The 19,011-nt window shown below is 49.0% G+C and overlaps 1 long non-coding RNA gene across 2 annotated transcripts in view; it reads right to left on the bottom strand.

Annotated features, from left to right (window-relative positions):
- LOC141265593 (uncharacterized) overlaps positions 1–19,011 on the bottom strand; it is a 622,209-nt gene that overhangs the window by 31,750 nt on the left and 571,448 nt on the right. The gene's annotated exons all lie outside the window — the stretch shown is intronic.

The following is a 19,011-nucleotide window of genomic DNA, read 5'->3' as shown; positions in this document are numbered from 1 at the left end:
CCTTTAAACCGCCAGATTTGCGAAGATAGGTTAAACTTTGCTCTCTCCTCTTCAAGTTCAAGCTAGTCTGAATCTGATAAGTGGCCACAAAGGATATGGTAGTTTCACCTGAAAGCCACATTTGCAGCAGTCATTGTAAACAGTGATGAGTGCTCTCCCAGACTCACTGAGTGTTTACTTCTTCAGGAATGCTATGCACTTGCACACTTCCATTACCTCTTATTTGCTCTGTATGACTCATTTAGATCAAAAGTCCCTTGGGGTGATATTTACTCTGCCTTTGCTCTCCGCTTTGTTTGGTATTTATATCTCATCTGAATTTAAATTACTTTTACACAGTGTGATCAGAACAGCAAGTGGTAAGGAATTTACAGATTACCACTGTCCTACTTTTTACATGGAGTTTACAGATAACTGCAGAATAAATTCTACCATGTTGTGTTCTCCTCCAAAGAAATCCAAGATATCACCATCTGACGTACCAAAAACCTTTGATAGACTATGTTCACATCATGTTAAGACCTCTATTCAGCATTTTTGTCAGCTTATGTGCCATACAAATCCATAGGGCACGATTCACCAGACCGAGTCCAGAGGAGCGCATTTATGCCTAGGTCAGAAAAAATAGTAATGAGAATCACCTATACTTTTCTTAATGTATGCTGATTGGTTAGCATGTACTTGTAAGTTGGTCAAAAATTTGACGTTATCACCTCAGTCCCAGCCAGGTTTTACAAAATTGACAGAGCATGGGCGGAACGAGGTGTGGCTATCACAGCTCATTTAATTAATTCAAATGATTCAACCCACATTAGTGGCGCAAATTTTTCCAGTAATGCACTCTAATCCTCTGGTAGAGGTGTAAGCCAGATAAAGGGAATCTGTCACCAGGTTTTGCTACCCTATCTGAAAGCAGCATAATGTAGGGGCAGTGAAGAAAGAATCCGGCCCTCATCGAGCTGCAGAAAAATAAAATCAAAATTATTAGCAAAGCAATCCAAAAACAGTGATGTTTTGATCGAAAGGAACTTGTTCAGACAGATTGTATATTGTACACTGCATGTAACAGCGCTGTGGCGAAAAGGGATTCAATGCCCATAGGATTTGCACAAAAGGTGCATCGTACTCCAGCGAACCCCTTCATTACCAATAGCATGTCTAACACCAGTCTTAATGAATCGGGACCCTAGTGTTTTTAAATGTAATATTTGGCTCCTAGTAGTGATGAGTGAGTGTGCTCGCTCCTGCTCTGTACTCGCCCGAGGATCTCACTTCTTGAGATGCTCTGCGAGTACTTCCGGGATGCTAGGGCAGGAGCTTGAGTCCCCCCCGCCCCACATGTTTGGCACTCTTTTAACAGTGAATAAACATGGGGGATTGCCTGCCCCTCACTGTAATGCTGCAGCCATGTTACACAATTACCAGCAAGTCTGGATGAGGCCCGGGTGCGTATGTGGAAGATGAGGTGGTGGCCGCTGAAGTCACTGACCCAACCTGGCAAGGTGACATGCATAGAGAGGACAGCAGCACAGAGGGGGAGGGAGGCTTAGCAACACAACAGACAGGAACAAGCAGTGGGGTGGCCACAGACACGGTTCCCCGGAACACCAACATGAGGGAAGTTCCCAGTCCAACTGTTAGGTCTCCCAGAGTCGGGCTCTTTTTTAAAGACTGTCTAGATAACCCCAAAAAGGCCATTTGCAACACCTGCCTGACCACCACCAGGATGCTCAGGCACATGACAGCAAAAGCACTCAACTAGTTGGGACAAACGCCAGGGTCCAGAAACAGTGTCTGCAGGTGACACCACTGACTGTTCCGCTGTTTTGCGTGCACGCCAATCTCCTGTCCAAGGCACAGGCCAATATGTCTCCTGCCCTGCACCTGTCATTGCACACTCGCAACCACCACTATCAGCAACCACGTCCTTGTCCCAACACAGCATTCAGTTGTCCCTATTCCAGTCCTTTGAATGCAACCGCAAATACGCAGCCAACCACCCACAGTCCACAGTGCTAAACTGCCACATTTCTAGATTGCTTGCACTTGAAATGTTGCCTTTTAGGCTCATGGCGATGGAATCTTTTCGCAACCTCATGGCGGCCGACATCCCTTGCTACTCGGTCCCCAGCCACCACTATTTCTCCTGGTGTGTACCAGAACATTACCCATGCCCTCAACAACGCAGTTACTGGGAAGGTCCACCTAACCACGTACACGTGGACATGTGCTTGTGTTCAGGGATGGTAAATCTTGCTGACGGCACACTGGGTTATTATAGTGGAAGCTGGGACCCAGTTAGACCCTGGGATGGAAGACGTCCTCCTGACGCTGAGGATTGCGGGCCCTGGGTCAAACAGGGTTGCCCCTACATTCTACAGCTCCTGCACCTCCTCCTTCTCCTCGTCAGCATCCATCTCCGAAATGACCACATCAATCGGAAGCTGGAAGCACTGCAGCACTGCCTCGGCCAAGTAGCAACAGGCTGTGCTGAAGCTAATATGCTTAGGGAACAAACTGCACACCACTGCGGAGTGGTTGACAGCTGTAACAGAGCAGGCAAATCTGTGTCTGACCCTACAGCCAGGTATGGTCGTGTGTGACAATGGGCGGAACCTGGTGATGGCTCTGAAGCTTCGCAACCTCACACATGTACCATGCCTGGCCCATGTGCTCAACCTAGTGGTACCTGAATCTGCCTGATCTGCTTGTCAAAGTACACCGAGTGTCTGCCCATTTTAGAAAGTCACCCAAAGCTTCCACCGCCCTCACCATGCTTCAGCAGCATTTGCATCTACCAGCTCACTGACTGGTGTGCAATATCACAACGCATAGGACCTCAACCTTGCATATGCTGGGAAGGATTTGTCATCAGCACAGGGCAGTTGTTGAGTACCAGCTTCAACACGCCCGTCGGTATTCAGGTCAGCCTCCGCACATAAGAGCTGATGAGTGGGCATGGATGTCTGACATCTGTGACGTCCTCCAAAACTTTGAGGACTCCACCAAGATGGTGAGCAGCGATGACGCCAAAATTAGCGTCACCATCCCGCTTCTCTGTCTACTGAAACCCTCACTGCTCACAAAGAAGAGGCATTGCAGGCGGAGCACGATGAGATCAAGCAAGGAACTATGCGGGGTGATGCCACACAGCCCAGCCTCATCTCATCTTAATGCGGATTGGGTGATAATGAGGTGGAGGAGAAGGAAGAAGAGGAGGAGGAACAGGAGCTTTTTTCCTGCGCTACAGACTATACTACCCAAATAACAGTCATACCGTTTGTTCAGCGTGGATGGCCTGAGGAGAGGGAGAATGAGGAGGAGGAGGACCAGGAGAAGGATGAGAAGGGGAGCATGGACAGTCATCCTCTTGGTCAGGACAGGGAAGTCTGTCTTGACTGTTGGCAGTTTTGCACACATGACTGACTTTATGTTCCACTGCATAAATATGATGCAACAGAGGCAGGGAAATACTGTCAAATGGGTGGGACAGTTTTCTCAGACCCTCCCAGCGCCCAGGCCCTGATGCGTGGTGTACTCTGACAAGGAAGGAAACATTTTGGAAGATGCTGAAGGAGTACCTTGCCGACTTTACCAACGTCCTCCGTGAGTTCTCTGTGCCTTATAACTATTGGGTATCCAAGCTGGACACATGGCTCTCCACGCCTTGGAGGTCCGGGCCTGACCTGGCCTGCCTTGCCACTAGCGTTTCATCAGAGCAGGTTTTTAGTGCTGTCAGGGGTATTATAACTGAAAGACGCATCTGCCTGTCAACTAAAAATGCTGACAGGCTGACTCTTATCAAAATGAGCAAGGGCTGGATTGGGCCAGCCTCCTCAACACCACCGGATGATAGCAGCAGAACATAAAGTCAAATCCAGTGTTTTTTTTGGGGGGGGTCTATTCCCATGCACCTCTTCACACTCAGACATGGATATATGCTTCCTGATTTTGTCTATTTTCTGTTGTCCTCCTCCTTCTCCTCATCCTCCACCATATCACCAGGGTGACCATGATGCAACACCCACATAATTTTTTTAAGGGTGTTTATGATGCTCGTAGGAATTTTTTTAGGGGCCTGCCTCTAACATTATGTATGTTATACAGTATGTTCATGTATATCCCCAGGGGTAAATGTTTTTTAACCCATGCACTTAGTGCATGGGCATTGCCAGTATAGGAGTTCCACACCTTAACAATGGTAAAAAAAAATTTAAAAGAGGACCTCATAGTGGTACATGTAGCACACTCTGTGACCTACAATGCAGTCAGTATACTTTCATAATTATGCACATGGCATAGTCTTCTGTTTTAGGTTTTAGGATTAGTGCTCTACTATAAATTTGGAACTAGTGTATGTGAGTGTAACTTGGGACTGAGACTGAAGTGATCACAAGTTTCTGCTCTGGGCTGTATAATATGTTTTAAAAATACAATGTAATAACTTAAAAATATGCTAGGTTCCCACGAACGCATTTTCATTCATCCGAGACAATCGAGACTATTATGCTAATAATACTCTGCTCATACTCTGATCAGAATTTGATCAGAGTGTGATCATAGTGTGATTTGATTTCCTTGAATCTGGAGAAGATTAAAAAAAAAATGTCTCCATCTTCTTAATTTTGTCAATCTGTGACGTACTCATTGACTTGTATAGCTGAGTAAGACCCGATTTATGAATCCAAATCAGGCATGCTGAGATTATTTTCCTCGACAGAGTCGGTCTGTTTAAAAAAATTGGACATGGGCAAGGCCCCAAAAAACAACATTGATCTGAGTGTGATCTGATGTTTTGTCGGATTGCACTAGGACCAAAAACACAGTTGTCTCCACGAATCCATATACTGATAAATAGATTTACTGATGAATAAATAAATATACAGCATATCCTCTTTATATATTTAACAGTTTTACATCTACTTTATTTGCTTACAGAAACTAAAATCAGATGTTAATTGTTAGTTAATAACGATTTGTAATGAATTAAATATGTTATTACCACATTATGAATAATTGTTTCTATTGCGTCGACCAACTCTCATGAATTTTTAAGGGTCTACCAGAAAAAACATCACAATTATTAGTCAGCTTTCGCGTATGGTTTTGAAACATTTTTGAACACAACATCATTTTAGAAAGATCCCTGTGTTCATTCATTACCCCCAGTGCATTAAATCTTCATAAAAAGGAAACCAAACTGCTGCCTTTGTTACTTTTCAAGTTTTTACATTGCCTTTGGCCACCCAGAGAGAGCCTTTCTTCTACACTTTGTCTTTCAAACCACCCTCATGCTATTCGGGATATAAAGTAGTAGGAGGGGATACAGATGTATAAATGAGACCATACTTTAATGAGTTTTATTTTTTTTTAGACTGGGGAGCAGCAACAAAGGCAGCTCTAAGGGGTGGTATTTCCAGTTATCTTACATTTGGAACATATTAAAGAAAAAAAAAATTACCAGCCACAAAAGAACAACCATAAACTATAATTAGCTATGGAGCAATTAATATGAAATGCAAAACATCAGTACAACTTTCCAAATCAAACCCCATAAACTATTTCATACATTGGATTTTCTGGAGACTGCACAAGGTTAAAACTAAGCATTTCCCTTTTCCTCCTCTGTACAACACTACAAAGCACATCTGAACCATTCTCAATCTAATGACAGCGTGGTCATCTCATTCCCAGAAATCCCTTAGATACATCCTGTATGTTGCAGAACATTGCCAAGATGGGAACTGCTAACTCGCCCATAATGACATTGTTCTGAAATCATTTTTAAAAGCGTTGTGTACTGTAATGAGATTACTTAATAATGACTCAACAGAAGCAGGATGATTAGTAATGAGCGCGCACATAACCAGCTCAGCTGATTAGGAAATCTGATGCATAAATAATGACAGAGAGGCCACCTAGACCATGTCTTACTACTCATTCCATAATGATACTGAATTATTGTGTTATCCTATGGAAGCATTTATCGCATATTCAATCATGGAGAAAAAGCAAGGTAAGTGTAAGCGGGGGCAATCTTCTTTTAATATGGCTACAACATATCTATAAAATACAAATTAGAGACTTTGCAAAGGTTCTGCAGAGATGCACATAGCACATTACCAAACTATAAATCAAAAAGACACAAACTAGTGATAATTTCCCCCTGAAATAAGTCACTAGTAAATATAAACCCTTGAGTTGTCCAATTCCATCAACTTTCGCAGAAGCAAATATTCCTTAAAATATAAGTAATAAGCAAAAGGTAGAAAGGTAGCACTCACCATAGGTATGCGTGATCTGTAATCTTTATTTAGATAAAGACTTGCGGGAGCAGCCGTGCAGGAGGAGAGCGGGGGGAGCGTTACTGGACTATGGCGGTTTCGCTTGTGATTGCACTTCTACGGGTCCACATATCTCACGTTTTGGTGAGATTTTGGTGGATTTTGGTCGCAATTAGAAATGAGCAAACATGTTCAGAAAACATTCATCAATTTCAAATTCGTCACAAAATTTGCATAAGTGCGGTCAATGATCATGCTTCCACTATTTTTTTTAGGACTTTGCTTAGGATAGTGGTGCTGCATGATGCATGGGGGGTACGTGTTTCATGAGGGGAGGGAGAGGGGAGAGGCCAGAGGAGCGGTGGACTGTTATTCTCAATTTTTTTTCTTAACTTAATGTGTGCAGATTCCGGCAGCCAATCAGGGTGCAGGAACCATCCACAACGTCTAGACACAAGGGCTTGTGTCATTGGCTGCCGAAGTCACATGTCCCTCTCCATATAAACAATGGACATGTTGTTTTGGCGTCATTTTGTCAGTGTAACAGCACAGAGAGGCTGCTCTTGCTGCTGCTACAGGATAGTGAGAGAGTGAGATAATTAGCTAGTCAGTTGCTTGTAAGTCAGATAGTTTAGATAGATAGGATCCTGTGTGGCTGTGAAATCGACCTTCCAGCAGATCAATCATTTTTGCTAATAGTGTGGTCCAGACAGAGACACCAGGCCACATTTCAGCATATAACTGTGTTGTGCTGATATTGTGCTCCATGCAGGAGTACATCTTCGAAACACTAAATTCTTTCTGATAATACTGTGGTCCTGAAACAAGGCCACATTTGTACATAGAAAGATTTGGTGCTGGTAATTTTTTTTGGCCAGGCAGGAGTTCACATTAGAAAATCTAAAATCTGGCCGCTACTACCATGCTACAGTAACCAGGCCATATTTGAGCTTGTAATTGTTTTGTGCTGATCTTCTGCTCCATGCATGAGTTCACATGGAAGTGCATTGAGCTGTAGGTTGGATTGCTGCTAAAAGGAAAAAAAAAACCTCTTTAAATCTTCTTCCTTAGCATGTGTGAACGAGCTGAGTGTGACCGGAGTGTAAGTGCAAATGGAAGTAAGTGTGTGACTTGTTTTTCAGTGACTTTGGATTCAGGGAGTTTGGAAGGGAGGAATTTGGACTGAATTGCTGTCTGTTTTTATTAATTCTTTACATTTCTTTTTACCTAACATTTCTGTCTAGTACAATCCCCATTAGCAAATGAGCTCCATTATTGACAATGCTCTCCAGTGTACATCTTGCCACATGTATGCAATCCTTGAACAGCCGGTCATGGGTGCATACTGCTGTGCTGAAGCCCAGGTACTGGATCTAAATGAGCAGCTGGCAACACTGAGATCCATTGACAATATGGAAAGGAGTCTGCTGCTCACTGAGCAGCTGCTCACCGGGGTAGATGTGGGGGAGGGTGGTAGTAGGGAGCTGCAGGACAGTGAGGCAGCTAGCTGGGTGACAGTTAGAAGAGGGGGTAGAGGGAAGAGTGCCAGGGAGGCTAGTCCTGATCTGGCACACGCCAATAAGTTTGCAAAGTTGGCTGATGAGGGGGGTGTCGGTACAGGGGTAGCAACGCTGCAGCAAGGCATGTCCTCTGAAAGTCGGAGGAGTGTCAGCTCCAGTAAGGGGGGAAATAGGAGAGCAGGGCAGGCCAGGCAGGTGCTGGTAGTGGGGGACTCAATTATTAGGGGAACAGATAGGGCAATCTGTCACAAAGACAGGGATCATCAAACAGTGTGCTGCTTACCTGGCACTCGAGTCCAGCACATCGCTGTACCACGTGCCACGCCAGAGAGGCAATGGGAGATTAGGGAGATAAATAAGTGTCTCAGGAACTGGTGTAGGAAGAAGGGGTTAGGGTTCATGGATAACTGGGCTGACTTCTCAGATGGCTACAGATTCTATTCTAGGGATGGGCTGCACCTCAATGGGGAGGGTGCAGCTGTGCTGGGGGAGAAAATAGCTAGAAGGTTGGAGGAGTGTTTAAACTAGGGATTGGGGGGAGGGTATTCATTTTATAGGTGGGGAAGATAGTGCAGATAGTGACCTGGGCACAAATAAAGAAATTGGGGGTGGGGTTAGAACAGTCAATATAGTAAGAAGGAATAGAGGTACAGAGAGATATATAAAATGCATGTACACTAATGGCAGAAGCCTAACCAACGAAATGGAGGAATTAGAATTAATTTAGTTGGAAAATAATTATGACATGGTGGGGATATCTGAGACATGGCTGGACGAGAGCCATGACTGAGCAGTTAATTTACAGGGCTATAGTCTGTTCAGAAATGACCGCACAAACAAGCGAGGGGGGTGTGTGTGTTTATATGTAAAATCATCCTTAAAACCCATCTTGCGTGAGAATATATGTGAATCTAATGAAAATGTAGAGTCCTTGTAGGTGGAGATAAGGGGAGGGGGAAAAAATTATAAATTACTGATAGGAGTTTGTTATAAGTCTCCAAAAATAATGGAAGCAGCGGAGAATATCCTCATAAAGCAAATAGATGAAGCAGCGACTCAAGGAGAAGTCATTATTATGGGGGACTTTAACTACCCTGAAATACATTGGGGAACAGAAACCTGTAGTTCAAGCAAAGGTAATAGGTTTTTGACAACTATGAGAGACAATTACCTTTCACAACTGGTTCAGGACCCAACAAGAAGGGGGGCACTGCTAGACCTAATATTAACCAACAGGCTAGACCGCATATCAAATATACAAGTTGGGGGTCACTTGGGTGATAGTGATCACAAAATAATAAGTTTTCATGTATCCTTTAATAAGATGTGTAGTAGAGGGGTTACAAGGACACTAAACTTCAGGAAGGCAAATTTCCAACGGTTGAGAGATGATCTTAGAAAAATAAACTGGGACAATATCCTGAGACATAAAACTACACAAAGCAAATGGGAGACATTTATTAGCATCCTGAATAGGACCTGTGCACAATATATACCCTATGGGAACACACATGCTAGAAATAGGAGGAAACCACTATGGCTAAATAGAGCTGTAAGGGGCGCAATATGTGACAAAAAGAAAGCATTTAGAGAACTAAACCAAGTAGGTAGTGATGAGGCATTAAATAAATACAGAAAATTAAATAAATTCTGTAAAAAACAAATCAAGGCAGCAAAGATTGAGACAGAGAGACTCATTGCCAGAGAAAGTAAAAATAATCCCAAAATATTCTTTAACTACATAAATAGTAAAAAACTAAAAAATGATAGTGTTGTCCCCCTTAAGAATAGTCTGGGTGAAATGGTGGATGAGGATGAGGAAAAAGCCAATATGCTAAATGATTTTTTTTCAACCGTATTTACACAAGAAAATCGCATGACAGAAAACATGATTAGGATTACAAAAATTCTCCATTAAATGTCACTTGCTTAACCCAGCAGGAAGTACGGCGGTGTCTAAAAATCACTAAAGTTGACAAAACCCCAGGCCCGGATGGGATACACCCGCAAGTACTGCAGGAATTAAGTAACGTCATAGACCATTATTTTTAATCTTTAAAGATTCCATAATAACAGGGTCTGTACCACAGGACTGGCATATAGCAAATGTGGTGCCAATATTCAAAAAGGGGACAAAAAATGAATTTGGAAATTATAGGCCAGTAAGCTTAACCTCTACTGTGGGTAAAATCCTGGAGGGTTTCTTAAGAGATGTTATACTACAGTATCTGTAGAGGAATAACCTCATGACCCAATATCAACATGGGTTTACGAGGGACCGTTCCTGTCAAACTAATCTGATCAGCTTTTATGAGGCGGCAAGTTCCGGACTGGACCAAAGAAATGCAGTGGATGTTGTGAATATGGACTTTTCAAAAGCTTTTGATACAGTTCCACACAAAAGGTTGATACATAAAATGAGAACAATGGGGATAGGGGAAAATATATGTATGTGGGTTAAGAACTGGCTCAGTGATAGGAAACAAAGGGTGGTTATTAATGGAACACACTCAGACTGGGTCTCAGTTAACAGTGGGGTACCACAGGGGTCAGTATTGGGCCCGCTTCTTTTTAACATATTTATTAATGACCTTGTAGAGGGCATACAGAGTAGAGTTGAGCCACCCCCGTAGTGTTTGGGTTCGGTTCGTCGAACACCGGTGTGTTCGCCGAACTGTTCGTCGAACACCGTCGAACGCCGTTAAAACCAATGGCAGGCAAACAAAAACACATAGAAACACATAGAAAACACCTTCAAAGGTGTCCAAAAGCTGACAAACTGCTCAGAAGACACAACTAACACATGGAAAAGTGACAAGTACATATAGTCATGCGAAAAGAAAAGAGGTGGAGGAGTAAAAGGAGGGGGAGACACAGATATAGGCATGTCATGCCCTTCTAAAATCAAGAAAGGCTGGAGTAAAAATCTAAAATCAGCCTACCAACACCCAGACGTCGTGACAAGAAAATTAAAAAAAGAAATATCTTTAGGTAGAATAGCGGTTCCATTCAGAACACTTTCCTTACAAGACGTAGTGGTATCCCCGTTGTGAGTTGTGCCAAAAACGGAACCCAATACATTCGGACTAATCCTCCATTTGTCATATCCAAGGGGCAGGTCAGTAAATGACAACATCGACGCGGAACCAAGTACAGTAGTATATACTGTACATCCTTTGACAAGGCAATCAGGCGGATCAAGAAGTTGGGAAGGGTCACCCTAATGGCCAAAACAGACATTGATGTGGCTTTCCGGTTACTTACTACCTGTGCCTCCGAATAGTGTCCACTTATTGGGCTGCTTCTGGGAAGGAGCATATTATATAGATCACTGTTTGTCCATAGGGTGGTCCAGATCCTGCTCACTATTTGAGGCATTTAGTTGCTTCCTCGAATGGGTTGTAATGGACGTTTCTAAGGGGGCTCATATTATCCATTACCTCGACAACTTCTTATGCCTGGGCCCAAAAGATTCACCACAGTGTGAATACACGCGGTAGTCCACCTGTGAGAAGGAGAGAGCTGGAGGGAGAGCGGACACCACAGAGACGAGGGGTTAGATGGAGAACGGAAGTAGGAAAGAGGGCGAGCGAGGTAAGGGAGTACAGTGGAAGGCCGATCTGAGCTCCCCCACGTTCCTGCTGGGCGGGGAACAGCCCTGGGAAGAAAAGCCGCTTGCGCATCCCTTTGAGGTTACGGGCGCGAGCGGGCAGAGGGACTACGCTGGAGTGCAAAGCCGACACGGCCAGTCCGTTCCTGCCCGTGCGACCTCCATGTCGCCGGGTTTGTGCCAGAGCCACGGTGGACCCTGACGGCCAGCCCCCCTCTCCCAATACTGGTGCCTGTCCGCTGGTGGGTCGAGCCCCCCCGCGATGGAGGCAGGTCTAAGCTCTGTAATTTAAATTGGCTCTGTAATTTGAATGAGTACACTTTAAATCCTTTTACAAGGATCTATTGGAGGGCAAGTCTCATGCCAGCAGCCACGGTAGCAGGAAGTGGAGGAGGTGTGGCCTGTGTTCCTAGCTGAGTGAGAGCTGTGTGGAGGAGCTCCTGGGAAGCTCCAACTAGGACTTTTTTCTAAGCCCGACCCTTGCCTCTTCGTTTTCCCAGGACGAGGCAGGGGTGTCGGGGGGTATCCCCGGGCTCCGGCCCTCCCGGTCTGGGCCGGGAGGGGTCGGAGGACTGAATATGGATCCAGCGGAGGACTCTGTGAGGAGGTCTGGGAGGCTGTCCCAGCGTGAAGCGGCTACGGTGAGCATGCCGGCATCGGCTGACAAGGTGACTGGCAAGCCCAAGGGAAGCAAGGGGAGTGCCCCATGGGCCGAGAGGGGCCCGGACGAGTCAGGGGAGGCTTTCTCCCAGCGGGTGGTGGAGATGTTGCGGTGCCACGAAAAGGGGAAGGTGGCACTGGCGAAACTCCTGCTGGACTTGCGGCAGGCCAAGGCGCTATATAATGCAGCAGCCCAGAGGAAGCGCCCGGCGATCGCCACGCAAATCCAGAGCGTCAAGGATAGGATTGCCGAGGTGGAGCAGAGGCAGGCGGAAATAGAGAGGGCTGCGGGTCCCTTTCTGGAGAAATTCTCTAATGATCGGCGGTTCTCGGGCCAGGAGGGGTTAACCACGCAGCAAGGAAGGGGGGCGTATGAAGGGGGCCTGCCGGCCAGTGAAGGCACTCCCAGGACTATGCATGGCAGCCAGGAGCCTGGAAAGGAACGTTTGTCTGGAGCCCCACCCCCTGTCCCACCCACCACAGCTCTGGGTGCTGCCCCGGGGGTTACCCCAGCCATGGAGGAGGAGAAGGTGGGGGGTGGAGGAAGTGGCGCGCTGTTAGTGCGAGCAGAGGATAGTGTGGGTGCGGGCACAAAGGCCGGGGGATCGCGGTCCGGGGCTCCGCCCCTTGCCCCACCCACCTCAGCGTTCGGCGTGGCCACCATGAGAGACACACGTAGAACTGCAGAGCCCAGCGGCACCCGGTCTGCCGGCCAGCCCCTAGCCCCGCCCACCTTGGCACTCGGCGTGGCCACCATGCGAGACACACGTGGAACTGCAGAGCCCAGCGGCACCCGGTCTGCCAGCCCGCCCCTAGCCCCGCCCACCTCAGCGCTCAGCGCGGCCACCATGAGAGGCACACGTGGAACTACCGAGCCCAGAGGCCCCCAGTCTGCCAACCCGCCCCAAGCCCCGCCCACCTCAGCACTCGGCGTGGCCACCATGAGAGAGACACGTGGAACTGCAGAGCCCAGCGGCACCCGGTCTGCCGGTCCGCCCCTAGCCCCGCCCACCTCGGCGCTCAGCGCAGCCACCATGAGAGGCACACATGGAACTACCGAGCCCAGCGGCCCCCAGTCTGCCAACCCGCCCCAAGCCCCGCCTACTTCAGCGCTCGGCGCAGCTACCATGAGAGCCGCGAGTGGAACTGCAGAGCCCAGCAGTTCCCGGTCTGCTGGTCCGCCTCTAGTCCCGCCCACCGCAGCTCTCTGCACTGCCTCTGTACAGTCTGTGGGCGGAGGGAAGGAGGGAGGCAGGAGGGACATGAAAGAAAAAGCAGCAAGCAATGCTTATAGTACCACAAGGCTCAGCAAGCCTTGCGCCGGTGCCCCGCCCCTCGTCCTGTCCACCACAGCACCTGGAGTTGCCCAGAAGAAACCTGCGGCTGGGAGGGAGGCAGCAGGGAAAACAGCAGGGAAGACAGAGACGGATCCAGGAACAGTGTCCCAGGAGGTGGCAGTAACCCCGGTCGAGCAGCCTGCCGGCGTTACTGGGGAGCCTCCTAAATCTTCCGGTCTGCGTCCTGAGCAGGTGGCGCTGCCTGCCTCCAGAACATCAGAGGAGGAGGACATGGAGGCGTCTTCGGGGTCCGGGGGGCTCATGGCGGCCATCCGGTTGCTGGAGTCCCCGGTGAACCTCCAGCATTTTTGTTTCGGGGACGAAGATCCGGGACCCGGAAAGAAGGGGCGCAAGAAGAAGGCACAGGAGACGGTGAGTATGCGTTACGTGTTTAATGATGATACTGATGCTGCTGCTGTCTCCTGTGTAACCCCCACCGGTCAAGGGCGCCCGAATCATGAAGTTGGTTCTCGGCGCAGGTCCGGTGGGGAGAGTAAAGGCAAATGTAAGGCGAGTGGTGATGGTGTGGCGATCCCTACGGAGGACAGTAGGGATGGCAAAGGGTCATCGCTGGCGGTGGCGCCAGACATATTCAGTGTGGTGGAGTTCCCGTCTCTGTCTCCCATGGCCTCTGGGTCTCGGGCAGAGGGAGGTGGGGGTTGTGGCGGTGGAGCCGGAGCAGCTTTTTCAGAGATCTTGGCTGAGGTCCGGAGGATGGTGGGGGAGGAGAGAGACACTGCTTCCATATCTGGCCAGAGGGTTGAGGGGCCGCATGCTGGGGACAAGGCTGCCGGGGGTAAACCGGCCGGGGTGTCTGCACCTGTGAGGTTGGTAAAACCCGGCGCCCAAAATCCCGGCCCCTGTGATACCCAGTGCATGAATATTGGAGGGTCCAAGGTGGCAGAGGGGGAGAAGGGGAGTAAGGACAATGCTGCGGATGTGGTGAGTGTCCTGAAACCCCCCCCCAGTGATGCCAGGACCTTGGGTAAAGCGGTTAGTACCCCACCTGTTCTGGCTGGCATGGATGGGGTGCATGAGGTGGGGATGAATGGGGTACATGAAGGAGGTGAGGATGGAGGTGAGGATGCAGGTATGGAAGTGGTGAGTGGTACGGCTGGTGGTGATGGTAGTGGTGCAGGGGCGGTAGGTGAGGCTGTGAGGCAGAGTGTGAGTGTGAATGAGGGGCCAAGTGTGAGGCCAAGGAATCCCAGTTCGTTGGCGGCCTCGTTAGAGGGCTGTTCACATGTCCGCACCTTTGCGGCGGCCGCTGCCGCGGGTAGTGGAGGGTCCTTGTCAGGGGACACTGGGCAGGGTTACTTGCAATGGCGTCTCCTGGACGCCCTGAAGAGGGGAGAGCAGTCCATTACAGTGGAGGGTAGGGAGGTAGATTTATCGTTCTGGATAGACCGACATGGTCTGTCCGCCTTCCGAGAGTTAGGGGCAGAGAACGTTACGTGGTCTCTGCCGACAGCAGGGCAGGGTGGCGTCCGTAGGAATGTGGTCCGTCTCCGGTGGGAAGGCAATGAAACGTGCCCCTCTAGGGACAAGGTGGTGGAGCTTTTCCTGGGGATGGGCTTCAGGGCTGATGACATCTATGCCCTGATTCATCCCTATGGTGCCACCTTTTTCGACGTCAGCTTTGTGAGATCGGAGGGCCTAGAGCTCTTCTGGTCTCAGTATGAGCTGGCTCGATTTTGCCCTGAATGGCGAGGGTTTATAGTCCAGGCTATCTCTCGCCAAAACTCAGTGAAGAAAGTGACCGTGCTCACCAGTAACGAGTCACTTTCTGAGATGGACATCATGACCTGGCTGAGCAGGTATGGGGAGGTGGTCCAGATTCCCAAAAAGAATCTGGACAAGCATGGCATCTGGTCAGGGGCCTGGACCTTTATGGTAAAACTGAAGGTCTCGGGTTACTCGGTTACCCACATTCCCACTTCAACATTCTTGGGAAGGGACCGAATCCTGATCTTTTACCAGGGGCAGCCGAAGTTGTGCCACAGGCGCGGCAGCCCCTCTCACTTCAGCGCAGGGTGCAAGGTGGAGAAGTGCGCAATGTGTGGAGGGGTGGGTCATCTGGCCGCAACCTGTAGGGACATTCGGTGTAACCTGTGTGGTGTCTTGGGACACCCGTTTAGTCGCTGTCCGCGCTCCTATGCCAATGTTGGCCTGAATCCGGGAGGTGCTGGTAGGGAGGAGGCGAGGACCAGACCAGCCGGTGAAGGGACTAGCGGCAGCGTAGGAAGTAAGGGCCCGGTGAGGAGCAGAACTCCCCCTGAGGCGGGAGGGAAAGAGCAGCGTCCGAGGAGAGTGGTGGAGAGGGACCAGGGGATTATGTCCCTGCCTCTGGTCCCTAGTTCGGGGGAGCTTGCAGCTGAGGTCCCGGACAGTGAGATAGACGAAGAGGTCAGGAGGAGGTCAGGGAGGATGGGGCCACCTCTCCCTTATCCTCATCCAGCGAAGGTGTGGATGAGGGGGGGAATGAAGAGTGGCAACAGCAAAAGAAGAGGGAGAAGAAAAGGGTGAGGAAGAAGGGTAACTCGAAGGAGAAGGCAACCGGGGGCCAGGTGCCAAAGGAAGGCTCTTCCTCCCTTCCTCCGGTGGAGCTCTCCAACCAGTACCAGGCCCTAAGCGAGTCTCCCTTGTCTTCAGATGGGGGGGAGGAGGGGGGTCTGGTGCTGGGGGTTGCGGACAAGGATGTAGGGGCTAAAGGGGGCGCCAGGCCCTCAACATCGGGGGTCGGGGAAACCGGGCCTCTGGTGGGGGGGGTCGACCCAGGGCCTCCTGACAAGGGCAAGGGTGCGCCTGAAACAGTTGTGCCCGTTAAAGTTGTGTGTGGAACAGCAGGTATGGATGTGTCGGTGTGCCTGAAACGTGCTATATCGTCCTCTGAGGAGGAAAATGGAGCACATGTAAAGGGTAAGGTGGGTGGGAAGAAGGTCGCTGTCCAACCTGATCACTCATGATGGCGGCACTCACCCCGTTGACGCTGGCGACCATTAATGTTGCCAGCATAAAGTCTGATGCGGCTAGGCTCACGGCCTTTCATTTTCTCGGCCAGCTTGATGTCGACATTTTGTTTTTGCAGGAGACCAGGTTGGTCGATCTCACGTCCCTTAAAAAAGCTAAGAGGGAGTGGGTACACGGGCCTTCCTATTGGTCTCTTGCGGCTGAGCCGTATAGCGGTGTGGCGGTCCTTTTCAAGACCGCAGATGTAGTATGCCGACGGGTTATTGAGTTGGAAATGGGGAGGTGCTTGATCTTGGATGTGTTCATAAGGGGACAAGAGCTTCGGCTCATAAACATCTATGGTCCCCAGACTAAGTGGGACCGCAAGTGTCTCTTTATGAGTATTAAACCCTTTTTGTTTTGTAGCCGACTGGTGGTCTTTGGAGGGGACTTCAACAATGTCTCGAGGCCCCAAGACAGAGGAGGTTCCAGAGACCGGTTGGCCTACGACAGCGTCGCCTTGAATAGCATAGTTAGTGAGGCTCGCCTAGTGGATGTCCACATCCGGAACACCACGGGTCACGCGGGTTACACTTATTTCAGAGGTAGTAAGACTAGGTCTAGAATAGACAGGTTTTATTTGAAGGAGGAGGCAGTCTCTTCACCTTTATCGGTGGTAGAGGTTGAATTCTCCGACCACTGCCTGATTATGTTTTCTCTGAATGTTACAGAGACTCCTCGGATGGGAAGAGGTTTTTGGAAGCTGAATTCGTCACTCCTGAAGGAAGCAGCTGTAAGACAGTCCTTTGAGGATTTCTTTCAAAGTCAGGTACCGCTACTGGGCCTTGGTAACACTAAGTCAGAGTGGTGGGAGATCTTCAAACATCGGGTGGAGAGATTCTTCCGCCAGCTTTCTAACCTCAGAAGCCTGAACAGGGATCTCCTGTATCGGGGCCTGAGGAGGAAACTCGAGGAACTTGTCTCGACTGGGGGTGGCCGTGAGGACATCACCAGGGTGAAAGCCTTACTCAAGAGATGTCAGTATGATAGGCACACATCTTTGGTTTTTGAGAGGGAATTCGGGAAGTATCGCTCACCCGACCCCTACAGAAACTGCAAGATGTCAGTGAGTAGTAAGATAGTGGCGGGTCTGAGGGACAGTACAGGATCCCTGACCAGGTCCAGGTCAGGGATCTTGGAGGTCGTCAGATCCTTTTACTCACATCTCTTGGTGAGGAAGGAGCTGGATCGAGATGAGACGTCGGCTTTCCTGGCTGAGGCCATTCCTAAATCAGGGGTAGACCCCTCGCTCGATGTCTTGGTGGATGAGATCAAAGAAGAGGAAGTTAGACTGGCGATTGACGGGCTCCAGCTCAAAAAATCACCAGGTCCGGACGGCTTAACGTCGGAGTTCTACAAGACCTTTAAGGACCTTTTGGTCCCTTTATTGACTCAGGTTTTTAATGAGTGTCTCTCCTCGGGCACTCTTCCGAGATCAATGAGGAGGTCAGCTTTGATCCTTATTTCTAAGGGAAAGGATCCGTCGCACATTGAGAACTGGAGGCCCATAGCGCTTCTCAATGTGGACAGGAAGGTTTTGGCTAAAGTACTCTTTAATAGTGTTGAGCCACCCCCGTAGTGTTCGAGTTCGGTTCGGTTCGTCGAACACCCGTGTGTTCGCCGAACTGTTCGTCGAACTATTCGTCGAACACCTTCGAACACCGTTAAAACCAATGGCAGGCAAACAAAAACACATAGAAACACATAGAAAACACCTTCAAAGGTGTCCAAAAGCTGACAAACTGCTCAGAAGACACAACTAACACATGGAAAAGTGACAAGTACATATAGTCATGCGAAAAGAAAAGAGGTGGAGGAGTAAAAGGAGGGGGAGACACAGATATAGGCATGTCATGCCCTTCTAAAATCCAAAAAGTGAGAAGCCGAGACGGCCAGTCCGCTCCTGCCCGTGCCACCTCCGTGTCGCCGGGTTTGTGCCAGAGCCGCGGTGAACCCTGACGGCCAGCCCCCCTCTCCCAATACTGGTGCCTGTCCGCTGGTGGGTCGAGAGAGCCCCCCTGTGGTGGAGGCAGCTCTAAGCTTTTTAATTTAAATTGTCCCTCTAATTTGAATGAATACACTTTAAATCCATTTACAAGGATCTATTGGAGGGCAAGTCTCATGCCAGCGGCCGCGTAATTCCAGCTCCAGTAGCGTCCACTAAAGCTGCTGCAGTTAAAAAGCTTTTATAAGGATCGAGCTCGGCTGTCCACCGCAAGGCATCCTACTGCCAGTCCCAGCCCCTATGCCTTGGGGTGCCTCCTGATGCTCTTCACTGAGTATCCCGTGGTCCCGAAGCATTTCCTTTGAAAAAATTAAGTGTCCAAACTACAGGTGGTGTAGCTTGCTTAACAGCCGGGATAATCCGCTGACTAGCAGACACTGCTACTAGGCACAAAGTATTTCCTGGGCTAGATGCAGTTAAAAATTTGTAAGTAGATACTCTCGTTGGATGCTGAGAAAGCATTCCATAGAGTCTCCTGGCACGCCATATATGATTCTCTTAAAAAGCTTAGGGTAGGGGTCTAGGGGACCCTTTTATAGCCAAAATCACGGCCCTGTATCACAATACGTCACCTAGGCTGAAGATA

The sequence above is a fragment of the Phyllobates terribilis genome, unplaced genomic scaffold (genome assembly GCF_046119375.1).
Source record: "Phyllobates terribilis strain yellow unplaced genomic scaffold, ASM4611937v1 Scaffold_4__5_contigs__length_816908805, whole genome shotgun sequence".
Taxonomy (NCBI): domain Eukaryota; kingdom Metazoa; phylum Chordata; class Amphibia; order Anura; family Dendrobatidae; genus Phyllobates; species Phyllobates terribilis.
Note: the sequence above shows the minus strand (reverse complement) of the source record. Positions and strands in the feature narration are given on the sequence as shown.